Below are 26,244 nucleotides of genomic sequence, written 5' to 3'. Positions count from 1 at the left end.
CATCCATCGTTGCAAGCATTAAGGCCCCACCATCAAAAACCTTGGTGACAATATACGGTCCATCATATTTAGGAGTCCACTTGCCCCTGTGATCTGTCTGAGGAGGAAGGATCCTTTTCAACACTAAATCTCTGAGTTGGAAACATCGAGGACGCACTTTTTGATCAAAGGCTTTCTTCATCTGACTCTGATACAACTGCCCATGACAAATGGCTGCCATTCGCTTCTCTTTGATAAGACTCAACTCATTGAACCTTGTCCGAACCCATTCAGGTAGGACTGCTTCCATACCATACACAAGGGAGTAAGGGGTTGCCCCGGTCGATGTACGTACTGAAGTACGGTACCCATGCAAGGCGAAGGGTAGCATCTCATGCCAATCTCTGTACGTAACGACCATCTTCTGCACAATATTCTTTATGTTCTTATTTGCCGCCTCAACAGCACCGTTCATCTTAGGGCGGTAAGGGGAAGAATTGTGATGCTGAACGTTGAAGTTCTGGCACAACTCTTTCATCATTTTGTTGTTGAGATTAGAACCATTATCAGTAATGATTCTTTCGGGAATCCCATAGCGACAAATGATTTCTTTCTTGATGAAACGGGCAACCACATGTTTGGTGACATTCGCGAACGATGCTGCTTCGACCCACTTGGTGAAATAGTCGATGGCAACAAGGATGAAGCGATGCCCATTGGAGGCGGTCGGCTCAATCTTTCCAATCATATCGATGCCCCACATAGCGAAAGGCCACGGCGAAGACATCACATTCAAAGGATTTGGCGGCACATGTACCTTATCAGCATAAATCTGGCATTTATGACACTTCCGAGCATATTTGAAACAATCAGATTCCATGGTCATCCAGTAATAACCTGCTCTCAACAATTTCTTATCCATTGCATGTCCGCCGGCATGAGTATCGAAGGAGCCTTCATGAACTTCCTGCATTAACATGTCTGCTTCGTGTCTATCCACGCATCTGAGCAAAACCATGTCGAAGTTCCTCTTATACAGAACATCGTCTTTGTTCAAGAAGAAACTGCCTGCCAATCTTCTCAAAGTCTTTCTATCATTGTGGGATGCCCCTGCAGGGTACTCTTGATTCTTCAGAAAGCACTTGATGTCGTGATACCAGGGCTTGTCATCAACTACCAGTTCAGCAGCAAACACATACGCGGCCCTATTAAGGCGCATCACACCGATCTTGGGAGCATGGTTCCAACGGATCACCGTGATCATGGAGGATATAGTAGCAAGAGCATCTGCCATCTGGTTCTCATCACGAGGTATATGGTACAGCTTTACTGTTGTGAAGAAAGTCAACAGTCTTCTCGTGTAATCTCTGTAGGGGACCAGAGTAGGCTGGAGAGTGTTCCAATCACCATTCACTTGATTGATTACCAGAGCTGAACTCCGAAGATGTCCAAAGTCTTGATTCTTAAATCAATGGCTTGCTCAATACCCAAGATACAGGCTTCATACTCAGCTTCATTATTGGTGCACTCGAAAGTCAGACGAGCGGTGAAAGGCATATGGGCACCTTTCGGAGTTGTAATGACAGCACCAATTCCACTTCCTCTGGCGTTGACGGCCCCATCAAACATTAAAGTCCACTTTTCGTCTGGATCAGGTCCCTCTTCAACAACTGGCTCTTCACAGTCTTTCATCTTGAGGAACATGATGTCTTCATCTGGAAAATCAAACTTCATCGGCTCATAATCTTCAACCGACTGTTGAGCAAGATAGTCTGACAGAATACTCCCCTTGATGGCTTTCTGGGAAGTATACTGGATGTCGTACTCTGTCAGTACCATTTGCCAACGAGCAACTCTTCCGGTGAGAGCTGGCTTCTCAAATATATACTTGACTGGATCCATTTTGGAGATCAGTAAGGTTGTGTGAGACAGCATGTATTATCTCAATCGCTTAGCAGCCCATGCAAGTGCACAACATGTTTTTTCAAGCATTGAGTATCTCGACTCGCAATCTGTGAATTTCTTACTCAGGTAGTAGATGGCATGCTCTTTCCTACCTGTCTCGTCGTGTTGACCGAGAACACAACCCATGGAATTATCAAGTACTGTCAAATACATAATCAGCGGTCTCCCTGGGACTGGAGGCATAAGGATTGGAGGATTCTGCAAATACTCTTTTATCTTCTCGAACGCCCTTTGACAATCATCATTCCACCTGATAGCCTGATCTTTTCTCAACAATTTGAATATTGGCTCACACGTGGCTGTTAGGTGAGAGATGAACCTTGCAATGTAGTTCAACCTCCCTAAGAAACCACTGACTTGTTTCTCTGTTCTTGGCTCAGGCATTTCCTGTATTGCTTTCACTTTGGCTGGATCCACCTCAATCCCTTTTCCGCTAACAACAAAACCCAGTAGTTTTCCAGATCTCACCCCAAAAGTACACTTGTTCGGATTAAGCCTCAGCTTGAATTTCCTCAAACGCTCAAACAGTTTATGCAAATTCACCAAATGTTCTTCTTCTGTCTAAGATTTGGCAATCATATCATCAACATAAACCTCGATTTCATGATGAATCATATCATGGAACAGAGTCACCATCGCTCGCTGATATGTTGCTCCGGCATTTTTCAGACCAAACGGCATCACCTTGTAGCAGAAGGTTCCCCATGGAGTTATGAATGTTGTCTTCTCCATGTCTTCTGGTGCCATCTTAATTTGATTATAGGTAGAAAAGCCATCCATGAAGGAGAATACCGAGAACTGAGCTGTGTTATCTACCAAAACGTCAATGTGAGGTAATGGGAAATCATCTTTAGGACTAGCTCTGTTCAGATCCCGGTAGTCAACACACATCCGTACCTTTCCATCCTTCTTAGGTACCGGAACGATATTTGCAACCCATGGCGGATAATTTGTGACTGCTAGAAACCCTGCATCCAACTGTTTTTGCACTTCTTCCTTTATCTTGACAGCCATCTCTGGTCTTGTTCTTCTGAGCTTCTGCTTGACCGGAGGACAACCTTCTTTGAGCGGCAAGCGATGTACCACGATGTCTGTGTCAAGCCATAGCATGTCCTGATAAGACCAAGCGAAGATGTCAACATACTCTTGCAGCAATTCAATCAACCCCTTCTTCACATTGTCTTCCAAATCAGCCCCTATCTTGATTTCTCTCTTGGCGTCCTCGGTGCCGAGATTAATCACTTCAATAGACTCTTGATGCGGTTGAATGACCCTTTCCTCTTGTTTTAATAACCTGGTAAGTTCTTCAGGGAGTTCACAGTCTTCATCACCCTCTTCTTCAGCTTGAAAGATTGGATTTTCAAAGTCGAAGCGAGCCATAGCAGAACCGTTATCAATAGGATCCGGTGATGTGCATCTGCATGAGTGATGGTATGTGCTTATGAGTGTGAAAAAAAAGTGGAAACTAAACAAAACATTGCCATTTTTTTTTGAAAAACTGCAAAAATAGAAAGACAGGGAACAAAATATTTGAATGCAAAAAGACGTCATTTATTTATGATAAAAAATGCAAGTGTCACATAGATGAGCCCTACAATGAGTCATTACGCCCTGGCGGAACGTAAGACTTGGATATGCATGAATAAACAAAGAAAATTACTCCTCCAGACAAGTGGCTTAGACAATCTCCTCAGAAGACCAATTGTTGAGAACTTCACCCGGGATCCTCGGACGCACCCAGTTATCGATGTCGCAATCACTATCCCCATCTTCATTGTTGACCATAGAGACTAATTTGACTTCTCCTTCAACCATGTTAACGTTGGCTCCACCATGCTGGGGCATGGGATTGTTGACGACATTAGGAGCTGGTGCAAAGTTAACGGCCTTTGAATCAATGAGGTCCTGAACTACGTGCTTAAAAGCTTTGCAGTTCTCAATATTGTGACCAGGTGCCCCAGAGTGGAAGCTACACCTAGCGTTGGCGTCATAACTCACCGGAAGCCTACCAACGGGAGGAGCCAGAGTGCGCAACTGCACAAGTTGTAGTTGTTGAAGACTAGAAAGCAACTGAGCGTACGACATTGGAAGAGTGTCGAAACGCCGGTCCATCGTCCTTGGCCTCGGTTGATAGGCGGGTCTGTTACCCGGTTGTTGTGGTTGGTACTGAGCTGGTTGACGCTGTGGTTGTTGTTGTTGTAGTAGTGCTGCAGCTGGAATGGTCACAGCCGCAACATACGGTTGCTGATGATAGTTCTGAAAGTTATTCCTCCGGTTATCCCTGTTCTGATAAGAAGATATGGCACTTGCATCCCCTTCTCTCCTCTTCTGTCCCTGAATGAACGGCTTCTTCACCCCTGATGAAGATCCACCTCTACTCTGGGTCTTGTATGTCCTCAGGTAATTCTCCACCCTCTCTCCAGTAGAGACTACATCAGCAAAATTGGAGGCATTGCAACCCACCAGGCGCTCCAAGTAAGGTTCGGGCAGAGTGTTCATGGACATGTTAGCCATTTCCTTCTCCAACATAGGAGGTCGAACACGGGAAGCTGTCTCCCTCCAGCGTTGAGCGTATTGCCTGAAGCACTCATTGCCTTTAAGAGACAGATTCTGAAGTTGAGTTCTGTTCGGAGCCATGTCTGCATTATACTGATACTGCTTCATGAAAGCCTCAGCCAAATCCCTCCAGCAACGGATGTGGGCTCTGTCCAGCCTCATATACCATTCCAGGGATGCCCCAGCTAGGCTGTCCTGGAAAAAGTACATAAGCAACTTTTCGTCATCGGAGTATGCAACCATTTTACGGAAATAGGCTTGCACATGGGTCTTCGGGCAAGAGTTGCCATTGTATTTGTCAAATATAGGGACCTTGAATTTCGGTGGCACTCTCACACCTGGGACCAGCCCCAAGTCAGCAATATCTACTCCCAGAGGATTCTGTCCTTCCACTTCCTTCAACCTCTCTTCCAATCTTCTAAACATGGGGTCCACACCATGACCCATACCAACGTCTTCCTGCAGTAGGGGGAACTGATCGTCCTGATCATCATGAACGGGCTGTTGACCGGAGGTGACATGTAGGATTGGGATAGGCCCTGGTCCATTGGGTCCATTAGCCTCTCTAGCTGGAGGATCAGTCACCGTCTCTGGTTGATCAGGGGGATTCCTCTGTATCATCTGCCTGAGCTCTTGCTGTCCCTGAGCCACCCCTTGAACCACATCCATTAATTGATTCATGCGGATTTTCATCTCGGCGAACTCTGCCTGTAGGCTTTCCATTACTCTCTGTTGGTTTCTACGGGTACCGTACCGGTGAATGCCTGGGTCAGCTATCCTGCTGATGGAACACCAAACAAACTGAGAACATTGTGGCGGTACCTGTTATGCAAGACATGCTAATGAATATGTAAATGCAATGACATGTTTATCAATTCCAAAGGTATTCTACCCCCTTGATCCCAGTCTCTCAATAGATAAACAATGTAAAAAAAAAGACTAAGCCGTTGATGAGAACCAAGAAAATTCCGACTAGAATCAAGTAGAAGATATAAACCCCACAGAAATGGATAAACATGTGTGAATGATTATGAATGCAAAATGATGTGAATGCAGTGCAGTGGCATGGGAATCAGGATCGCTGTATTTGCTTGAACATCTGTCAGGTTTCACTGTCTGGAGAGAAATTAAGAGCACACCAAACAAAGGTCATGGGATGGATCATGTTATCCTTAATATCAACCACCCATTTTGGTGGATTATGGTTTACACCTTATCAACACCCAAGTTTCATTCGTATTAAGGATACCTGATCGGATCAACCATGAATCAAGGGTTTGTTGCAAGTCACGAGCATGGAGTTTAGGTTAAGAACCACCCCAAAAGGAGTGTACTAAGGTTTAAACCTGCCAAACATGTTCTACAAAAGGTTCCCATAGTCATAATCCCATCTTTCGGATATTATCGGAGGAACGACTACTCGTATTCCAAAAATATTCTCAAGAGAGACTCTTATGAGTGTAGTATCGCGTAACAATCGTATCAAATCTTACACTTGAATGACTTTCGCAATACGTCCTACGAATAGGCCAAGATGGGTTTGGTAAACTAAGGTCCTCGGCTTCTAAGGTCTATATTGGAAAAAGTAATGTCTAACCACAACTTACTTGTGTGACATTATTGATCTCAACATGACCTCCACCAAGTGAATGGGCTTGCAAGTCAACTTACTAAGGAATAACTCCACACAAGTCGACAAGACTATGCCATTCTCCTATCCTAAGTGCACTCGAGTTCGGGTATAGAACTCATCTCACAAAGATCACCAAGCAGCCATAGCCAGCCAACAGATACAACAATGATATGTACACAATGCAATAAGGTAAAGCAGGTAAATAAATAACTGTACAAAAGCATGAACACCCAATAAACAAACAAACTACAAAAGCTAGGAGGGACTCGCTTAGGGAAACCGGGTCCCCAGCAGAGTCGCCAGCTGTCGCAACCTGAAAAATACAGTGTGCGAAAAAACAACCGGCGAAAGAAAATGACAGAAGAGTCGCCACCGTGCGTTATTTATCCCAAAGGAAGGAAATGAAACACTCGAAGTAAACCTGAAAAGAGGAAAGGACAAGACAGGGTCTCGCAACCAAATCTTGGGTTCGGGATTCGGTTATGCGAAGGGAAGGTATTAGCACCCCTACGCATCCGTAGTACTCTACGGGATCCACTTTTGTAGTTCTTGTCTAAAGGGTGTGAGTTTATCTTGTGCTGTTTACTAAAAAAAGGGTTAAATGAAAATGACTCGCACGGATGTCGCATCCACTACATACATATCTCATCTGAATATGAGAATCAGAGTCTTCGTAGCTCGGCTACCTAGGGGTTAAGGGTAATTGTGCTCGCTAAGACATCGCGTCTTATGCCTACGTATCTCATCTGGAATGAGAATCAGAGCAAGCTGTAGTTCGGCTAACTACGGGGTTATCGATTGGGTTTTGGACGAACGACGTTACTACGCAATCTACCGGATGCTCGACCTTTGGAGACTTAATCGCCTGGAGTAGAAGGAGTAAACGTGTGTTTAGGAGAAGAAAAATCAATGAAGGGTTAGGGTTAGGGATGCTCATGCAAAAGGAGTCTTGGACGAAGGAACCTGTAAAAAAAATATAAACACATAAAAACATTGCCTCATATCGAGGTCTTCCAGCTAGGAAAGCAGTAAAATGCGGGAAAAATGTAAAAGGTACCACGTGGATAAAGATCCGAAGTAACAGCAATTAGAGGAATGGGAAACCCAGGGATCCTTCCAAGCTAAACACCATCAAAGAAAGTGAGTCAGTACAGGTAATCGGAATGAAACCTCCAGGCGGTATCCTACAAATAAAGTGGAACACCAGGCAAACCATCTCTGCAAGAGTCATATGAGCCCTCACAAAACAAAACTCAACAAACAGGTTAGAGAAACAAAATAGGGTAACCAAGAGTTGCCCCCAAATAAAAATGTAACCACATGAATCATGCCCTTTCAATTCACAAAAAGCTCACAAAAAGCAACCAAGGGTAGGAGGCCTAAAACTCTTGTCAAACACATGCATCAAAAGGGTATCAAATTCACCCATAATACTTCATACATTCAGAGCATTCAAATTGAAGGCATAAAGATGATGGATATAGGGCAAACCTGATTGGAGAGCTTGATTGAAATTGAGTTGCACCCGTGAGGTTTACAAAACAATCTTTAGGATTTATGTGAGGCAAAGGTGATTCTGTGCAATTGAGTTCCCTTCAGGGTTTGGAGGTTGCTCTGAACTCTATTAGCTCTTCTCTCACTATCTTTTTCCTGCCAGGGTAATAGGAATAAAATGGCCTTTTGTTTCACGAAAACTCTGAATTTATAACCTGATTTTTGTGGACCTGTGGGCTCAAATGAGAGAGGTCCAAGTCCAAGATTTTTTCTTTTATTTATTTATTTATTTTTTCTTTTTTTTTCTCTTTTTTTTTCGTTTTTTTTTCTTCTTTTTTTCTTTTTTTTTTTCAAAACACGTGGGCTTTGCCTAACGAGCATGACAACTCATGAACAAACCCTTTCCCCTTCAAGATTAACGTTTTGATTGACGAATAGACCCCTGTTGGAAGTAACTCAAGTCTTTCCCTTGTGTTGACTGATCACCTAAATAGAACCCACAAAGTGTCCTGGATGATGTTCAAGCTTCTTGGAGCTAATCCCGATTGACATGATGAAATGCAATGTATCTAATGTTAAATGACCTAAAAATGAATGCGTGAATAAGGAGGGCAAATTTTGGGGTGTTACAGCCGCCCCTATTCAGTCAACTGGAGACCTGGAAAGAAGATAGCAGCGGCTTTCGTGCTTTCGAGGTATCAAGGGATTGAATACAATAAAAGCCCGAAAATTTGCACCCGTGAGGTTTACAAAACAATCTTTAGGGTTTATGTGAGGCAGAGGTGATTCTGTGCAGTTGAGTTCCCTTCAGGGTTTGGAGGTTGCTCTGAACTCTGTTAGCTCTTCTCTCACTATCTTTTTCCTGCCAGGGTAATAGGAATAGAATGGCCTTTTGTTTCACCGAAACTCTGAATTTATAACCTGATTTTTGTGGACCTGTGGGCTCAAATGAGAGAGGTCCAAGTCCAAGATTTTTTCTTTTATTTATTTATTTATTTTTCTTTTGTTTTTTTTTTCAAAACACGTGGGCTTCGCCTAACGAGCATGATAACTCATGAACAAATCCTTGCCCCTTCAAGATTAACGTTTTGACTGACGAATAGACCCCTGTTGGAAGTAACTCAAGTCTTTCCCTTGTGTTGACTGATCACCTAAATAGAACCCACAAAGTGTCCTGGATGATGTTCAAGCTTCTTGGAGCTAATCCCGATTAACATGATGAAATGCAATGTATCTAATGTTAAATGACCTAAAAATGAATTCGTGAATAAGGAGGGCAAATTTTGGGGTGTTACAGCATTCTAGCTGTTTTATTATCATTTTGTTGTGTTATTGGTATGTTTTTCTTTGTTTTCAGGTTTTCACTTTAATCGGAGCCCCGATCGAGAAAAGAAGCGAAAAAGAGTCAAAAAACCCTAAAATTCAGCATTTTGCTCTTATGGCCTACCCAATGGGGGGCGCCTCAGACCAAGCCATGACGTGTCAAATTCAACTTCCATCAACTCCCATGTTTTCCCACTACTTCCACTAAGGCGCCCCATATTGTGCTTGTGGCGGGCGCCATGGCCTTGTGGCGGGCGCCACAAGAGGAAAAACGGTTCCCTCCTATTTTCAAGTTGAAGGGCATCCAAGTCATTTCCATCTTTTTACGTGCCTATAAATAGAAACACGAATTCACTTTTACAAGGATCCAAACTTAGAGCAGAGGCAAACTCAGAAGTAACTTTGTTTCACTTAGGCATATATTCAGTATTTTATAGTGGTAATCGCTTCGCATTGGAGTGTTACCACAATCGTGTAATCAAGTCAGTGATAGAGTCTGTAATCGAGTTTGGAGCACTTTGGAAGGAAGTTAATCCTGCCGCCATTTTCTTTTCCGCATTGCAATTTACTCAGCCCTCCGATTGGAGCAGGTTTTTATTACTCGCCTTTACTTTATTTATTTCCCGCACTCGCTTTTATTTTATTTATTTCCCGCACTCGCTTTACTTTTATTTATTTCTCGCACTCGCTTTTACTTTATTTATTTCTCGCACTCGCTTTTACTTTATTTATTTCTCGCACTCGCTTTACTTTATTTATTTCCTCGCACTCGCTTTACTTTTATTTACTTTCCGCACTCGCACTACTTTTATTTACTTTCGCACTCGCACTACTTTTATTTATTTTAATGCACTTTTACTTTACCATGTCTAGCTAAATTTATAAGGTTAGAATGTAAGGATCATAATTGAACCGATAATCCGTACAATTGTTCGTAGAAACACTTAAGGGCTATTTTAACTTTCAAATTAAGTTTTCCCGCACTTCAATTCCGTTGGGTAAGATCGAAAGCCGTCCAACGTCTTTTTAAACTTAATTGTTTTTAACTATTTCAAAAACAGCAAAAGCGCTTTGTTTAGTTCATTAGGAGATTTTAACATTAAGAAGAAAAGAGATTTTAAAACTATTTTCGGACGCGTTTATAAGTTTAGAGTTTGATTCATAAGAACCTCTTTTGGTTAAGAAATCCAGGTTATAATACTTTTCAACTTAGTCAAGATACTATTTTTCTTAAAAATAGGTTTACTACTCTAACGCAATGCGCGCCTTTTTATAAGTGACAATAAGAGGGTTTGATTAGGGAGTACAACTCGGTTCTGAATATGCGAAAGCGACAGTTCCTGTTAAATTAGTTCTTTTCAAAGTAGGAAACACTGCCCATAAGTAGCTCTACTAGCAAGTACTAGGATTATCAATTAATTACGTGAATTACATTCGACCCTGTCTTTATTAATTAATCTTTATTCAACACTTTACTTTTCATTGCACACTATAAAAACACCTATTTTTGATTGCCTTTGATAAACACCATAACAATAGATAACGATAGATTGACACTTGGTCTCTGTGGATTCAACAATCTTTTATATTACTCTGACGCATTCGTACACTTGCGAAAAACACGCATCAGCAACCGCGGGGACAATTTCACTCTCCAACAAACAATGCAGAAATCAATTCAATTCATACAATGTCTAACAATTATAAATGGAAATGCGGAAGCACGGAGATCACTAAGGTCTTTTCCGGTTGTAGCTTGGTCAGGTTTTCAAACAAGGGTCATTTCTAAGGCCATTGAAAACGAACTTGCCGATGCAAAAGAGACATTCACTGTACAAGCTATTCACACATCTCAACTTCGTTCCACTTGTTTCTCATTTGAAACCTTCACAACTCTTATTTCACAACTCAATTTTGTTTTTCATTATTTTTCTTCCAAGCAAGCATTCATTTTCATTTTCCTATTTTTTTCTTTTTCTTTTCACATTGTATACATAAACAGATGTTTCTCTTTTCTTATTTTTTTCAATGCTTGCTCGGTTATTCAAGAGTCGTGGCACTTACCGATTCTCATTTTCGTTCTCCCCAACTTATCTTTTACTCACCCTAAGTGAATTCTCTTGACTTTTTACGGCAAAAGAACAATTAACAAAAATTTCAGGGTTTCAAGAAAAAAGATTTTGACATCTCGCCTTATTTCAAGCAGAGATTCAACTGTTTAAGCTCAAAGGGGTTCACGAATACTCTCTGCTCACGGGTAATTTGTATTTGGAATTGGTTGTGCTCGAAAGAAAACAAGCGCCTTGATCATTTCTAATTGCTTCCACAAATTCATAATAATAAAAGACAAAGCATGAATCAAATGAATCAACAAAGTTTATTAGAATCCAGCATTTTAGTGTACAATGGAGGTTTCCTCACAATTTGTGGTTTTAAGTCCTAGATGAATCATTCATTCAATTATGTTGCAAAAAGAACAATATTCAATTAAGAAAAGAGTAAAGTTCTTAATGCATTCTAAAATTCTAACCGGAGGTAACCATGTACCTTAGCATTATTCGCTTGTTTATTTTTATCATTGTCATCCAAGCTCGGATGCACCTTCATTGGATACTTCTTTGAGGAGCAACCAATCTAGAAGGTTTGACCCTCAACAACCAAAAATTTATTAAATAAAGAAATTCAAACTAAACACAATAATTTAAAACATAAACACAATCATTACTTCAAAATTTTAAAAATGTGCGTGGGGGACAAAACACCCCAAAAGTACATAACCAAAACCAACATACTACATATCTGAAAATACAATAAAATAAAACATAACATGAAAAATAAAACTTAGTCCTCATAGGACTCAGAACTCTCATCACTACCGGCCTTAGAACCGGAACCATCCTCATCATCACCATCATCATCATCATCAGCGCCACCAGAAGTATCAGCACCAGAAGCACCAGCACCCGCCCCCTCTCCGAAAACAGGCCTGTCCACAGGCCAGCTAGCGTGCTGCAGGAACTGCTCACGCGTCATCATCAGATGCTCTCCGGAAGGGTCACGCACCTACAACTGTAACAACTGCATAGAATCGTGAATATCAATCATGGCGCGCCGAGTTGCCGCCATCCAATCCTAATTATAATTACAGACAGCCTGCTGGAAAGGATCAAATCCCTGAGCAAAAGTACCAGGACCATCAGAAGCGCCGGTATCACCAGCAGCTGCACTACTCCTGAAGTTCTTTGGCTTGCAATACTTGGCCACATATCTATCGTCGATAGCCGACAGAATCCTCACTTGGCTGCGGGAGGGTAGCTTCACCCTCGAATGTTGGCACAAAGCTATGATAAGACAAGGGAAAGCAAGGGGGCAATTAACTCGTTCCCCCGACTTCATCCCGCTCTCAACCACGGACTTCATCTCTAAAGCAATGATTCTCGCCACATCAATCTGAATATTAGTGAGAATGCAATGGACCAAGTGTGCCACTGGGATCAGCACGGTTGAGGTGTGCAACTTGGGTTTAATATTGGTCAGAACTAGCATTAGGATCAGCTGAGCCAAGGGAATCATGTCCTCCCTATTGTACCTCATAGGAACCCCAGATGGGTTCAACTTAACTGATTTTCCCTCAAATAACAGGGCTGTAGAAATAGAGTCGGTGTCTCTGTGGAGCCTCAAGACCCAGTGGTATGTGTCCCTCTCATTAGCTCCCAGATGGAGCGGTTCACCCAGCACACGGTTGATTGCATCCCGATCGAAAGCAACCTGACGGCCTGACACTCTTGTCGTCCAAGTGAAAGGTTCGTCGTCATTAGGCAGTGCGTTTGCGTAGAACTCACGCACTATCTCGATGTCATAGCTCTCGAGTGGAGCGATCAACCGGTCCCATTTCTTGCTATGAATCAACCCAGCAAATGTCCGATAGTCGCCTTCGGGGTTGATCATAAACCTCTTCTCTGGATTTTTTTTTCTTTTTTCCAATGCCACATAGCGAGCGGCTTGCTTTGCCCCGACGAATTTGTCGGCGTCGAACTGAATTGGCACCGTACGGGAAGTGCTTCCGACCTTTCTCTTTTTCGAAGCACTCGACCTGGATACCATTTGTAAAGTCATAGAAAAGAAACATCACAACCACAAAACAGATTAGAGAGCAAAACAGAAAAACCAACTACTGTCATGGTCGCTACTGCTTCGCCTAGCGAGGCCCTAGCAAAGCTTCGCTATAGGTTCGCCTAGCGAAGTGGCAGCGAATGCTCGCCACTGATTTTCCTAGCGAAGATGCTAGCGAATGTTACGGGTTCTGGGTTCTCCATTGTTTAACAACCAAATTTCAGAAAACCCTAAGTATAATGGTGCCCATTTCAGAAACAAAGTGATTTAACATTCAAGGCATCGTTCTAAAGATACATGCAAACCTAAACATACATGCAAAACCTAATGATACCCACTCTCCCAAATTCACCCTAAATGTCACCTACTTCAGAATTTACAAATTGAAAGCATAAAGTAATGGAGATAGGGCAAACCTAGTTGGAGAGATCGATTGAATTTGAAATGCAATGGTGGTTAAGGTTTGCAATGTAACAGTTAGGGTTTGTGTGAGATGGAAAGTGAGAGAGTGATTGTGAGTTTGTGAGGTTCAGACTACAACACTTAAAAATGGTTTTTGGGCCCAAATGAGTGGCCTGCTGAAAATTAAATAGGTTTCTGCCACGCAGCGCTCGCTACTGCTTCGCCTAGCGAGCAACTAGCGAATGAGCTCGCTAATGCCTTCGCCTAGCGAACAGCTAGCGAGCATGATAGTATTTTGTTTTTTCAAAACAGCATGCAAAGCACATCTCAGCAAGTTTCCAACAATTTGAACACCAATTCCACACAACAGAAAGCTGTAAATACTTACAATGTTGGGGTGCCTCCCAACAAGCGCTTGTTTAACGTCGGATAAGCTCGACGGTTCGAGATGCTCACAATCCGCCTTTGTTGAGCAACTTCCTCAAGGGCTTTGTTGTCTTCAAGAGGTTCTTGATGAACCTTCAATAAAATCTGATACCACCCTTTTTCGGAACTACTTACACAACACACACCCATTCACCATCAGAGATAGAACAATTCATCCTGGCCTCTACTAGTTTGACAACGTCCTTCTTTCTCAGCACTCGTATCAATTGATTCTCCTCTTTTGTGGACAAAGTATTGCTAATGATCACCAGTTTAGTATAGTTATCACCAAGGAATACATACTTCAAATGTGGCTCTAGTTTTGGCTCCTCCACTTTCTTTGTCATATCCAAGCCTTCGCTTGTCTCTTCATGATAAACAAGTTCTCCACAAGACTCTAATTCATGCAACAATGCTTCTATCTCTTTTCCTTTATTTTTGGTAGAAACTTTGTAGACTCCGATAAGAGATCTTTCTGAAGGATTAGAAACATGAACCTGGTTTGCGACCTCCACTAGTTTCTCCTTGGTGGCATCGATTCGGAAAGAATCATGCTTATCATTAGGATGCTTTTTGGCTTCAAAAAGATTGAAGGCTACCTCTTCATTTTGGACCCTTACTTTCATCAAACCGTTGTCAACGTCAATCATCATGCGTGCGGTTTTCATGAATGGTCGGCCAAGAATAAGCGGAGCATCGTCATCTTCTTCCATATCAATCACAATGAAATCAACCGGGAAGAAGAATTTGTCCACCTTCACTAACATGTCTTGAGCAACTCCATATGGTGAAGTGGTAGACTTATCAGCTAGTTGTAAAGTCATCTTTGTAGATTTGATCTCAACATTTCCCAATCTTTTAACAATGGATAGGGGAATTAAATTGATGCTAGATCCCAAGTCAATCAAGCCATTACCCGTGTAGGTGTCTCCAATGGTTACCGGCAAAGCGACTCGGCCCGGATCGGATTCCTTCCTTGGGAGAGTTTTTTGAATGATGGCACTACATCGTGCATCAAGCAAGATTGTCTCGGGTTCCGTGTACCTCCACTTTTTAGTAAGTATGTCTTTCATGAATTTCGCATACTTAGGCATTTGCTCCAATGCTTCGGCAAACGGAATGTTCACTTTCAGTTGTTTGAATATATCCATGAACCGAGCGTAATGCCGTTCATTCTCCCTCTTAGATGGAGCATGTGGATACGGAAGGTTTTGGATTGGAGTAGCGCTCACTACCTCCTTTCCTCTAGAAGCTCTAGAATTCCTCTCTCTTTTCTTTTTTACTCCCTCCACCATCACTTCATCATTCTTATTTTTTTTGACTGGCACACTTCCTTTATTTTCTACTTCACCATTTTTTTCGTCCTTTTCAACTTCTTCCTCACTCCACTCCCCAACTTCACCATCAATACTATCCTCTATTATTTTCTCCTCATCTTTTTTCTCATCCTCTCCTTTTTCGCTCTCGTCTCTTTTTTCACTCTCACTAATCAACTCCCTTCCACTTCTCGTCGTTATCGCTTTACAATGCTCTTTTGGATTCGTTTGCGTGTTCGCCGAAAAAGATGGTCCGGGTTGTTGTTCCGCTAGTTGTTTAGCAAGTTGACCGACTTGAGTTTCGAGATTTTTGATTGCCGCATCGTTGCTCTTTTGATTAGCCATCGACATTTGCATAAATTGTGTCAATGTCTCTTCTAACTTTGAAGTCACGACCGACGATTGTTGAGGTTGGTAAGGATTTTGGGGAGGGTTTTGACGGCTAGAAGTACCACCCCCATAACCTTGGTTATGGTAATAGTTAGCCCTTGGTTGGAACCCTTGATTTCCTTGAAAGTGTTATTGTTGATTTTGAGGATGTGGTTGATACGGTTGTTGTTGTTGTTGCCTCGTTTGGTAGTCTCGTTGGTTCGCCATGTAATTCACTTCTTCGAACCCGGGAGGTGGACAAAACCCGGTGTCATGATCACCCTTGCAAAGCTCACAACAAGCTATTTGTTTAGCTTTTGAAGGCTCTCTCAACTCTTTTATTTGTTGAGTTAAGAGTTCAACTTGTTGTGAAATGAGTTTATTTTGGGCAAGAATAGCATCATTCGTTCCAAGTTCAAGCACTTCTGGTTTCTTCAAAGTGTTGCCTCTACTTTGACTTTGGAGGTCATTTAGAGCCATTCGGTTAATGATATCAGTAGCTTCTTCGGCGCTTTTAGACAACAAAGAACCACCCGAGGTAGCATCCAACAAAGTCTTGCAATTAGGTTGAAGGCCATTCTTGAAAATGTGGATTTGCGTCAATTTGTCAAAACCGTGCCCTTTGCACTTCCGAAGCATGGATTTAAATCTTTCCCATGCCTCATTCAATGATTCGTTGGTTCCTTGCGAAAACACGGAGATAGCCGTTTTGGATTCCATGAACCGGTTGTGGGAGAAAAATCGTTCAATGAACTTCTCTTCCAACACGTTCCAATCCGTCATGACTGCAGGTGTTTGATCTAAGTACCAATCTTTGGCTTTGCCGAGAAAAGCATGAAGAAATAGTCTTTTGAACAACGGTAGCTCTTGAGCTTGATCAACTCCGGCCGCCAATGCTATCTCGTAAAATTTGGTGAGAAAAGCAAAGGGGTCTTCATGGTCCATTCCGGTGAATGGACTTCCGTATAGTAAGTTAAGAGTTCCCGTTTTCATCTCGACTTGCCTTCCCGTGTGGTTGGAAAATTGAGCTGTATTCCTCGGACTGTTGACACATGGTGTGGAAATGGGTGGTGGTTGTGGTGGTTGATCCATGATAGGTGTGAAAGGTGGTGGATGTGTTGTAGAAGAACTCTCTCCTTGTTCTTGTCGTTGTCTAGCTTGTTGCCTCCTTCGTCTCGTTCTGCTATTCAGTCTCATTGTGGTTCTTTCGATCTCGGGATCAAAAAGAAGTTGGTCCTCAGGAACCTGCCCTCGCATAAAACGAAAGCTTCACACTAAACCAAACAAATTAACAAGCACAAGTCATAAATTCAAAAGTTAAAAATTTAGCAACTATTGCGATGCTCGCAATATCAATTCACAATCCCCGGCAACGGCGCCATTTTGTTGGATAGGGTTAGAGTATCAGGTTTTTGTTATCGTCTCCACAGGGATTGTGAGATATCGCCGCCATTCGACAGTTGTTAAGTTCTTAACTCGTAGTAACAAGGGGGGTTTTGGTTTTTGGTCACAGTAGCTTACATAAATAGTAAGAAATTGCGGTAAAAGTTTTGGTTTTTCGATTTGAGAAAGATTGTAAAAAGTTAGGGTTCGACGATCACTTTGCATGCATATGTTCGATCAAACAAACTCATAAACTCCTTTACATAATAAACACATTCACAAATTCCTCCCAATGTGTTTATCTCTAACACACATTGTGGTTTTCCCATTTTGATCCATTGTTGATCTCTCACACAATCTATCAAAATGACAACTTTTAGGTTTAACTTTTTTAGTGAACAAAATCATTCATTACTATCTCTAGCTAACAAACAAGAATGGATGAAAACCTAGGTCAAGAGTTGGAAAACATCTCTCGATCATAAACCAACACAAAGAGTTATCAATAAAACAAGGTTTTCACCATATATTCATCATCAAAGAGTTTACAAATGAATATCATCCCATATACACACAAAGCTTATGATCATCTACATCTAACCTTGACAAAATGAAGGACTTAGCTACTCATTTTCATGGTAGCTTGTACAACAAGTTTCGGTTGAAGGTTGATCAACATCCTAGTCGAAGAATCGAGATTGGATGGGAATCCACCTTCTTTTTGTAGAATATTGTTAAGAGATGAAGAAAAATGAGAAAAATGGGTTTCTAGGTTACAAAAATATGATCCTAAGAAATGCTGAAAAATATCTAAGTGTAAAAGTTGTGTCCAAAAAGTAGCCCCTGCTACTTCTAGTACTGGTTACTGAGCTGTCATGCTCGCTAGGCGAGCAGAATGGTTCGCCTAGCGAGCCCCAAAATAAGCCACCAGAGGCACCTGCGCCCAGAAGAAATATCCAAGTCCAGATTTCATGTGTTCACTAGGCGAAGAATCCTTCGCTAGGCGAAGCCCACGCTTCCTCCTTCGCTCCAGCGAGTCTTCAAGGTTTTGCTACTGGAATTGCTCGCTGGGAGCTCGCTGGATGTTCGCCTAGCGAATGTTGGTGACTTTTCCACTGGGAGTGTTTGCTACTTCCCTCGCCATAGCGAGTTTGCTGATGTTTGCTACTGTAAAATTCTGGGAATGTTCGCTGGCAGCTCGCCTAGCGAGCACCTCGCCACCTTACTCGCCTAGCGAGCATGCTGATGATTGCTTCCTTTCTTGGTTCCTTTGCCAACTTCTTGTGTCTTTGTTTTCTACTCTTTCATGCCTAATTCCTACACAATAACACACAAATTAAGGGTACCAAGATCATTTCACATTGTATTGCAAATCATCAAAAGCAAGGGCGATTTCGAACACTTTTTCTACAAAAAGGAGTGAAAGATGCCCACATATGATAGCTCAAATAAGCACTTTTGGGCATCTAACACTATTTCTAATTGGGTATGAGAAGCTGAGGACCTTAGAACATTTAACCCATCTTGGCCTATTTAGGACGTAGTGTGGAAACTGTTCAAGTGTAGACTTAATAACAATTGTTACACAATACTACACTCAGACAAGTTTCTCTTGAGAATATTATGGGTCGATGAGTCAGTCATCTTAACCTGTAATATCCGATAGATGGAATTAAGACTCTGGGAAATTTTTAGAACATGATCTACAGGTTTTTAATCCTTAGTTCACTCCTTTGGGATGGTTCTTACCCAGACTCCATGCTCGTGACTTGAAACAAACCTTTGATTCTTCCAATCAAGTCTTGTCAATATCAATGGAACTTGGATGTTGATAAGGTGTAAAGCCATAATCCACCAAAGTGGACGATTGATCTTTACAATGACTTGATTCATCCATTGACCTTTCTTTGCCTTGTTTGTGATCCCTTATTTGTGATTGTTGCATTCATACATTCATGCGCATCATAACATTCATCACACGAAAATTTCAAGGAACGAAGGTGTCATTTGCAAATATTTTCAGACCATGGATTGTGGACGAAGGAACACTATGAAGTACAGTTTCAGATGTCCCGACTTGAAAGAGTTAAGGAAGTTAGCATCTTCTGTATTAGATCCCTTGAACTTCAAACAACGCCATGGGAAGCTTCTGTCTATCTTGTCTGTTGATGTGGTTGAAGGACTTTTGAGTGTGCTAGTGCAGTTCTATGATCCTCTCTACCATTGTTTCACTTTCCCAGATTTCCAGCTTGTGCCTACCTTGGAGGAGTATTCTAATCTTTTGGGGATACCTGTTTCTAGTAGAGTGCCTTTTTGTGGATTGGAGGAGATTCCCCGATCTAGTATTATTGCTGAAGCTCTTCACTTGAAGAAGTCTGAGATAGAGGCTCATTGGGTGAAGAAAGGAGGATTATTTGGGTTTCCATCTTTTTTCCTCATCAAGGAAGCTACTACTTTTGCTCAAGCTGGTAGTATGGACGCTTTTGAAGCTATCTTTGTGTTGCTCATCTATGGATTAGCTTTGTTCCCTAACATTGACGGTTTTGTTGATGTTAACGCCATTAGACTTTTCTTGATTGGGAATCCTGTGCCTACTTTGTTGGGTGATATGTATTTCTCTTTGCATCTAAGGAATTCTAAGGGTGGTGGAACGATTGTCTGTTGCATTCCTCTTTTGTACAAGTGGTTTATTTTTCACTTTCCTCAGACACCTACTTTTATGGAGAACAAACAATGTCTAAGATGGTATCAGAGACTTATGTCTCTCAATAATGATGATATAGTTTGGTATGACCCATCTTTAAGCAGTTTGGAGATTATTGATAGTTGTGGTGAATTCTCTAATGTGCCTCTCATTGGTACACAAGGAGGAATTAACTACAACCCTGCTTTGGCTCGACATCAACTTGGGTTCCCCTTGAGAGACAAACCTAATAACACTTTGTTAGAAGGTCTTTTCTATCAAGAGGGTAAAGATTCTCAACATTTGAAGCAGAAGATTGTGCATGCTTGGCATAATGTGCATAGGAAAGGAAGATTCGAGCTTGGTCCGTGCAATTGTATAGCTTTGGAAGCTTACACTCTTTGGGTGAAGAAGAGAGCTCTGGAATTGGAGATGCCTTATCCTTGTGAAAGACCTATGTCTATGGTTGTGGTTGAGCCATTAACTCTCCCTAACCAAGATGTAGAGGAGTTGGAAGATGCGCTCGCCAAGATGAAGCAAGAGAAGGATATGTAGGAAGAGCGTTTACGTGCTTTGAGCAAGAAGCATGAAGAGTTGCAGTTGGAGTCTAAGGACAAAGATGCACCTATCGAGCTACTTGAAGACCGAGTGACGAAGAGACAGAGAGAGATAGAGGTTTCATCTTCGAGCATGCCTCCGCCTTCCGTTGCTTGGAAGAAGATTGTTGACCAGCTTGTCCTCGAGAAGACTCATATGAAGGCTTCTTTTGAGACCGACATCCGTCGCATTCGAAGGAAGTACGCGCCTTCAGCCAGATCTTCTGACATTGTTGTTAGGGATCCTTAGGATGACTAGTATCCTTTTCTCTTGTATTTTTCATTTGGTTTCTGAAATTGTACTCAGTGTAATCCTTCCAATTTATATAAATAAAAAGAGATTTTTGGTCATATCAAATTTTTGCAATTTCCATTTAAATATTATATATCTGCAAATGATATAGTAAGTTCCTTGAAAACAAAAATAAAAATAATCAAGCATTGCATTTCATGCATCATTTGCATAAGCAGGTTTTCGCCAGATGTCTTATTGGTGTTTCTTCTGTGCTTTAGCCAAGCTGACTCACCGGTATAATACCCGAGCCAATCATCTGAGAATCATGGAACATTTGGAGCAAGAGAACAGAGAGCTGAAGGACGAGATCACCCGCCTGACTGCCATGATGGAGTCAGTTCTTACTGCTTAGAACCAAGCTTCTCCAACGCCTGTAACTCCTGCTGTAAGGACTGTTACTTCAGAGGTGACTACCTCTACCATGCATGCTGCTATCGCCCACTTCGCGCCGAATATGCCTGCCGGATTCCCGTGGGGAATGCCGCCCAACTTTGTGCCCGAAGGCTTTGCGCCCATATTTGCTTCCATGCCGGCATCTAGCCCGGTAATGTCCGTGCCACCTCCCGTTATGCACACCTTGCCTCGCGTAGAGGATACCATCTATCATTCCGAGCCGTCTGAGGGTCCGGATGTTTATGAGAAGATGGACGAAATGAAAGATCAGTTTCTTGAGCTACGCAAGGAATTGGAGACGCTAAGAGGTAAATATCTATTTGGGAAGAGTGTTGCTGAGTTGTGCTTAGTGCCCAATGTCAAAATTACGGTGAAGTTCAAAGTTCCTGACTTTGAAAAGTATAAGGGGAACTCTTGTCCGCTCAATCATCTTGTGATGTATGCCCGTAAGATGTCTACTCAGACAGATAATGACCAATTGCTTATTCACTACTTCCAAGATAGTCTAACTGGTGATGCACTCCGTTGGTACATGGGGTTGGATAGTGCAAGCATTCACACTTTCAACGACTTGGAAGAGACTTTTCTAAAGCAATACAAATATAATGTAGACATGGCGCCAGATAGAGACCAGTTGAGGTCTATGTCTCAGAAGGAAAAAGAGACATTTAAAGAGTACTGTCGCATTACGCGAAAAACCGGTGGGAAAAAGAAACAGAGCCGCCACCGTGCGTTATTTATCCCAAAGGAGGGAAAGGAAACGCTCGAAGTAAACCTGGAAAGGAAATGGTCTCACGACCAGAGATTGATAGGATCGGGAGTCGGTTATGCGAAGGGAAGGTATTAGCACCCCTATGCATCCGTCGTACTCGACGGGATCCACGCTCAGAAAGAATAGAAGAAAGGTTGCTAAAAAGACTGCTCAAGAACTGCACAAGCTGGACTGAAACACAGATGAAAGACGGAAGAAACGGGACTTGGCAGGATATCGCATCCTGGGCCTACGTAGTTTGTCAGACACAAACATCAGAGTCGACGTAGTTCGGGGACAGGGGAAACGTGCTCGCTAGGACATCGCATCCTATGCATACGTATCTTCCCTAACCAGAGAAAGAATCAGAGCACTCGTAGCTCGGCTAACGCACGCCAAACAAACACAAACAGGAAACCGACTGCCAATCACTGGACTTACGTCAGACTCCAACAAACAGACGCACACAGGAAACCGACTGCCAATCGCTGGACTTACGTCAGACTCCGAACAAACAACCACACACAGGAAACCGACTGCCAATCGCTGGATTTATGTCAGACTCCGCACAAACAAACATACAGGAAACCGGCTGCCAATCGCTGGACTTACGTCAGACTCCAAACACACACAAGGGGGTTGAAAGAGAAAAGGGCACCCGGAGAGATCTGCTCATCTCCTGCCTACGTACCTCATCTGGTATGAGGATCAGGGCGACGTAGTTCCCCTTAACAGGGAAAGAACTTCTATCCTAACTAGAGACTAGGGAGATAACAGACTACTAGGGAGACTACGACTCGAGCCTAGAAGTTGTCATGCATACGATCCCTATGTTGAGGTCTCTAGTCCTAACTTAACTTGCACAGGGAGCAAGCTAGCCTAAACAACAAATAATCAAACACAAGCACAAGAGAGCAAGCACACACACTATATGCAAACAAATGGCTCATACAAGGCTGGGCTTTAGTCAAGGGGTCAAATCAACCTCGACAAACAAGCCAACTGGAAATGGGTGTTTTGAGCTCTTAACCCTAACATTGAGAGTTAGGGTGAAGCAGATGAAATGGGAAGTGAGGGTAAGACCTCATAGCTCTTATCCCTGGCCTGGGAGAGCTTTAATCAATAGAAAGTCTGGGAGTTCAGAATGAAGGAACTCTTCTCCACTGACTGACACTATGTACAAGATTTTGGGTTTTTTATTCAAAGTGCATCAACACATGGTGTGAGCAAAGTGAATGACACAACTGAATAGCAGGGGATGGATTACACATCCCTTGTATCTGCCAATTGCCTCTTAAGTGGACTTAACCTGCTTGGCACAAAATTAAACAACCACAAACATTGCCTCTTAAGGAGGGCTTTAGACAGGTGCCTGCCAAAGTAACATGACAGGTCTTCCAGACTACATGAAGAATAGGGATTATACCTAAGTGGTATGCCAACCACAAGCAAAGCAAAACAAAGTTCAAATGAACTTAAAGCAACTTAGGTACCTCTTGAAGAGCAGGTTCTGGATTCGCACGATTCAAAGCTCCAAATGATCCAAATCAGCTCCAGAATACTTGTAATGATGTTTGATGAAGAAATTGAAGCTTGAAACAGTGTAGATCTAGCTTAAATCAGAATCTCCATCTTCACCTTCATGAACTTGCTACACTTGATTCTTGCACGAATTCCACAATCTAACACTTGATATGCACTCAATTCACACCAGAGAACAGGAATATAGAAGAATATTGCAAGGTTCTTTGAAGATTTTTCAAGTTTTGGTTGAGAGAAAAAATGGAGGGAAAAATTTCTAGATCTCAAAAATGGTGAAAAGTGATTAACCCCTAAAATTCTGTTATGATTATCAATATATATGCTTCACTAATCCACTCTTAATCCAAATTAACCATGTTTTAGTTGAAATTAATCAAGATAAGGTGCATGGCAAAAAATGACAAATTGGAGGGTGTGTGAAGCATGCACACGTGAACAGTAACGCTTACCAGCTCAAATGCTCTTAAAATCCTTTTCTTAACACATTGGCAATGGTAAAAAGTTCATGTAATGCACCATTTTTAAATTTTGCAATTTCCCTCCAAAATGGGCATGGATATGCAAATGATCATGTGATAACATTTTATGCAATGTGATGATTGATTTGGAAACTTCATGACAAGAGAAGCATTTTAGAAAAAGAGGCACCAAAGTTGGAGTTATGAATCAAAAGTTATGGTCATTTGAAGTTCCATGCACACTTGGCAATGATTGGATCATATCCATCAGATGCTCATGATCTTGGACTTTTTGGAAATAGGAGAAAGAGATCTTAAACTTTCATGTTGGACAAAATTTCATTTGAAGCTTCTTTGATGTTGGAAAGTCAAGTTGAAGTTGGTCCAAAAACTTGCCATTTTTGGAAACTTGAAATTATAGGTCACTTTCCATTTTTGGAAACTTTTGATCTGGCTTCAAAATCTTCAAGGTATGAGCTTGACATGATGAATAGACCTCTTTTGGACATGAATGAAGTGTCTCAGACCATTTCTCCACCTCCTAGCCCTCAGTTGACTTGCAGTTGACTTTTATGGGCCCCAGATGACCTGAAACTGCACTATGGACTTTGAGCTTTCAACACTTGACCAAATTGCATCAAAATGAACCTTGGGTTCACATAAGCTCATGGGATACTCATGTGGCCTTTATCTCATGGAAAAGCTTTGCTCTCTTGCACAGATGAATTCTCCTGATACCAGTCTTGACTGATGAAATGCCATGTACTATGCAATGTTAATGCAATATTAATGACCCAACGGACGAATAGGAAAAGAGAAACCACGACTAGACATCGAAAGACGACGAATAGGAAGAGAAACCACGACTAGACGTCAACGGACGAATAGGAAAAGAGAAACCACGACTAGATGTCGAAAGACGACGAATAGGAATAACTCGACCAGACATCGAAAGATGATGTTTACCGACACCAACAAAAGGACGACCAGACATTTACCGATGACTGGAAAAAGGATATACAACCAGACGTCAACGGACGAGTGGGAAAAACTCGACGTTTACCAACATCAACATAGGGGTGACCAGACATCAACGGATGACTGGAAAGACTCGACCAGACATCAACGGATGAATGGGAGAAAGAAACCACGACTAGACGCCAACGGACGAATAGGAAGGACTCAACCAGACATCAACGGATGAATGGGAGAAAGAAACCACGACTAGACGCCAACGGACGAATAGGAAGGACTCAACCAGACATCAACGGATGAATGGGAGAAAGAAACCACGACTAGACGCCAACGGACGAATATGAAGGACTCAACCAGACATCAACGGATGAATGGGAGAAAGAAACCACGACTAGACGCCAACGGACGAATAGGAAGGACTTAACCAGACATCAACGGATGAATGGGAGAAAGAAACCACGACTAGACGCCAACGGACGAATAGGAAAAGAGAAACCACGACTAGATGTCGAAAGACGACGAATAGGAATAACTCGACCAGACATCGAAAGATGATGTTTACCGACACCAACAAAAGGACGACCAGACATTTACCGATGACTGGAAAAAGGATATACAACCAGACGTCAACGGACGAATGGGAAAAACTCGACGTTTACCGACACCATCGTAGGGGTGACCAGACATCAATGGATGACTGGAAAGACTCGACCGGACATCAACGGATGAATGGGAGAAAGAAACCACGACTAGACGCCAACGGACGAATAGGAAGGACTCAACCAGACATCAATGGATGAATGGGAGAAAGAAACCACGACTAGACGCCAACGGACGAATAGGAAGGACTCAACCAGACATCAACAGATGAATGGGAGAAAGAAACCACGACTAGATGCCAACGGACGAATATGAAGGACTCAACCAGACATCAACGGATGAATGGGAGAAAGAAACCACGACTAGATGCCAACGGACGAATAGGAAGGACTCAACCAGACATCAACGGATGAATGGGAGAAAGAAACCACGACTAGACGCCAACGGACGAATAGGAAGGACTCAACCAGACATCAACAGATGAATGGGAGAAAGAAACCACGACTAGACGCCAACGGACGAATAGGAAGGACTCAACCAGACATCAACGGATGAATGGGAGAAAGAAACCACGACTAGACGCCAACGGACGAATATGAAGGACTCAACCAGACATCAACGGATGAATGGGAGAAAGAAACCACGAGTAGACGCCAACGGACGAATAGGAAGGAAAGCCCGATGTTACGGACATCGAAAGATGATGTCTAAGACACCAAAAAACTGGACCCACACGGGGATCAACACGACACATACTGGTATCACCAGGATGACATCTACAGCTGTCCGGACAAGGCCACACACTTGTCGGGGACTACGCTGGGGAGTCAAGCTTTCCTTTCACCAGCGGGTGAGGAAATAAACCTCTCTGGGGATTACCAATCCTGAATGTTGTCAGGAGCCACCGCTGCAAATATGCCATGCGGATTGTTGAACGATGATCCGTCTCTGCTGGGGATATGGTCCAATTAGGTTTCACACAGGTATGCATA

Source organism: Lathyrus oleraceus, chromosome 1 (assembly GCF_024323335.1).
Source record: "Lathyrus oleraceus cultivar Zhongwan6 chromosome 1, CAAS_Psat_ZW6_1.0, whole genome shotgun sequence".
In the NCBI taxonomy this organism is placed as follows: Eukaryota; Viridiplantae; Streptophyta; class Magnoliopsida; order Fabales; family Fabaceae; genus Lathyrus; species Lathyrus oleraceus.
Note: the sequence above shows the minus strand (reverse complement) of the source record.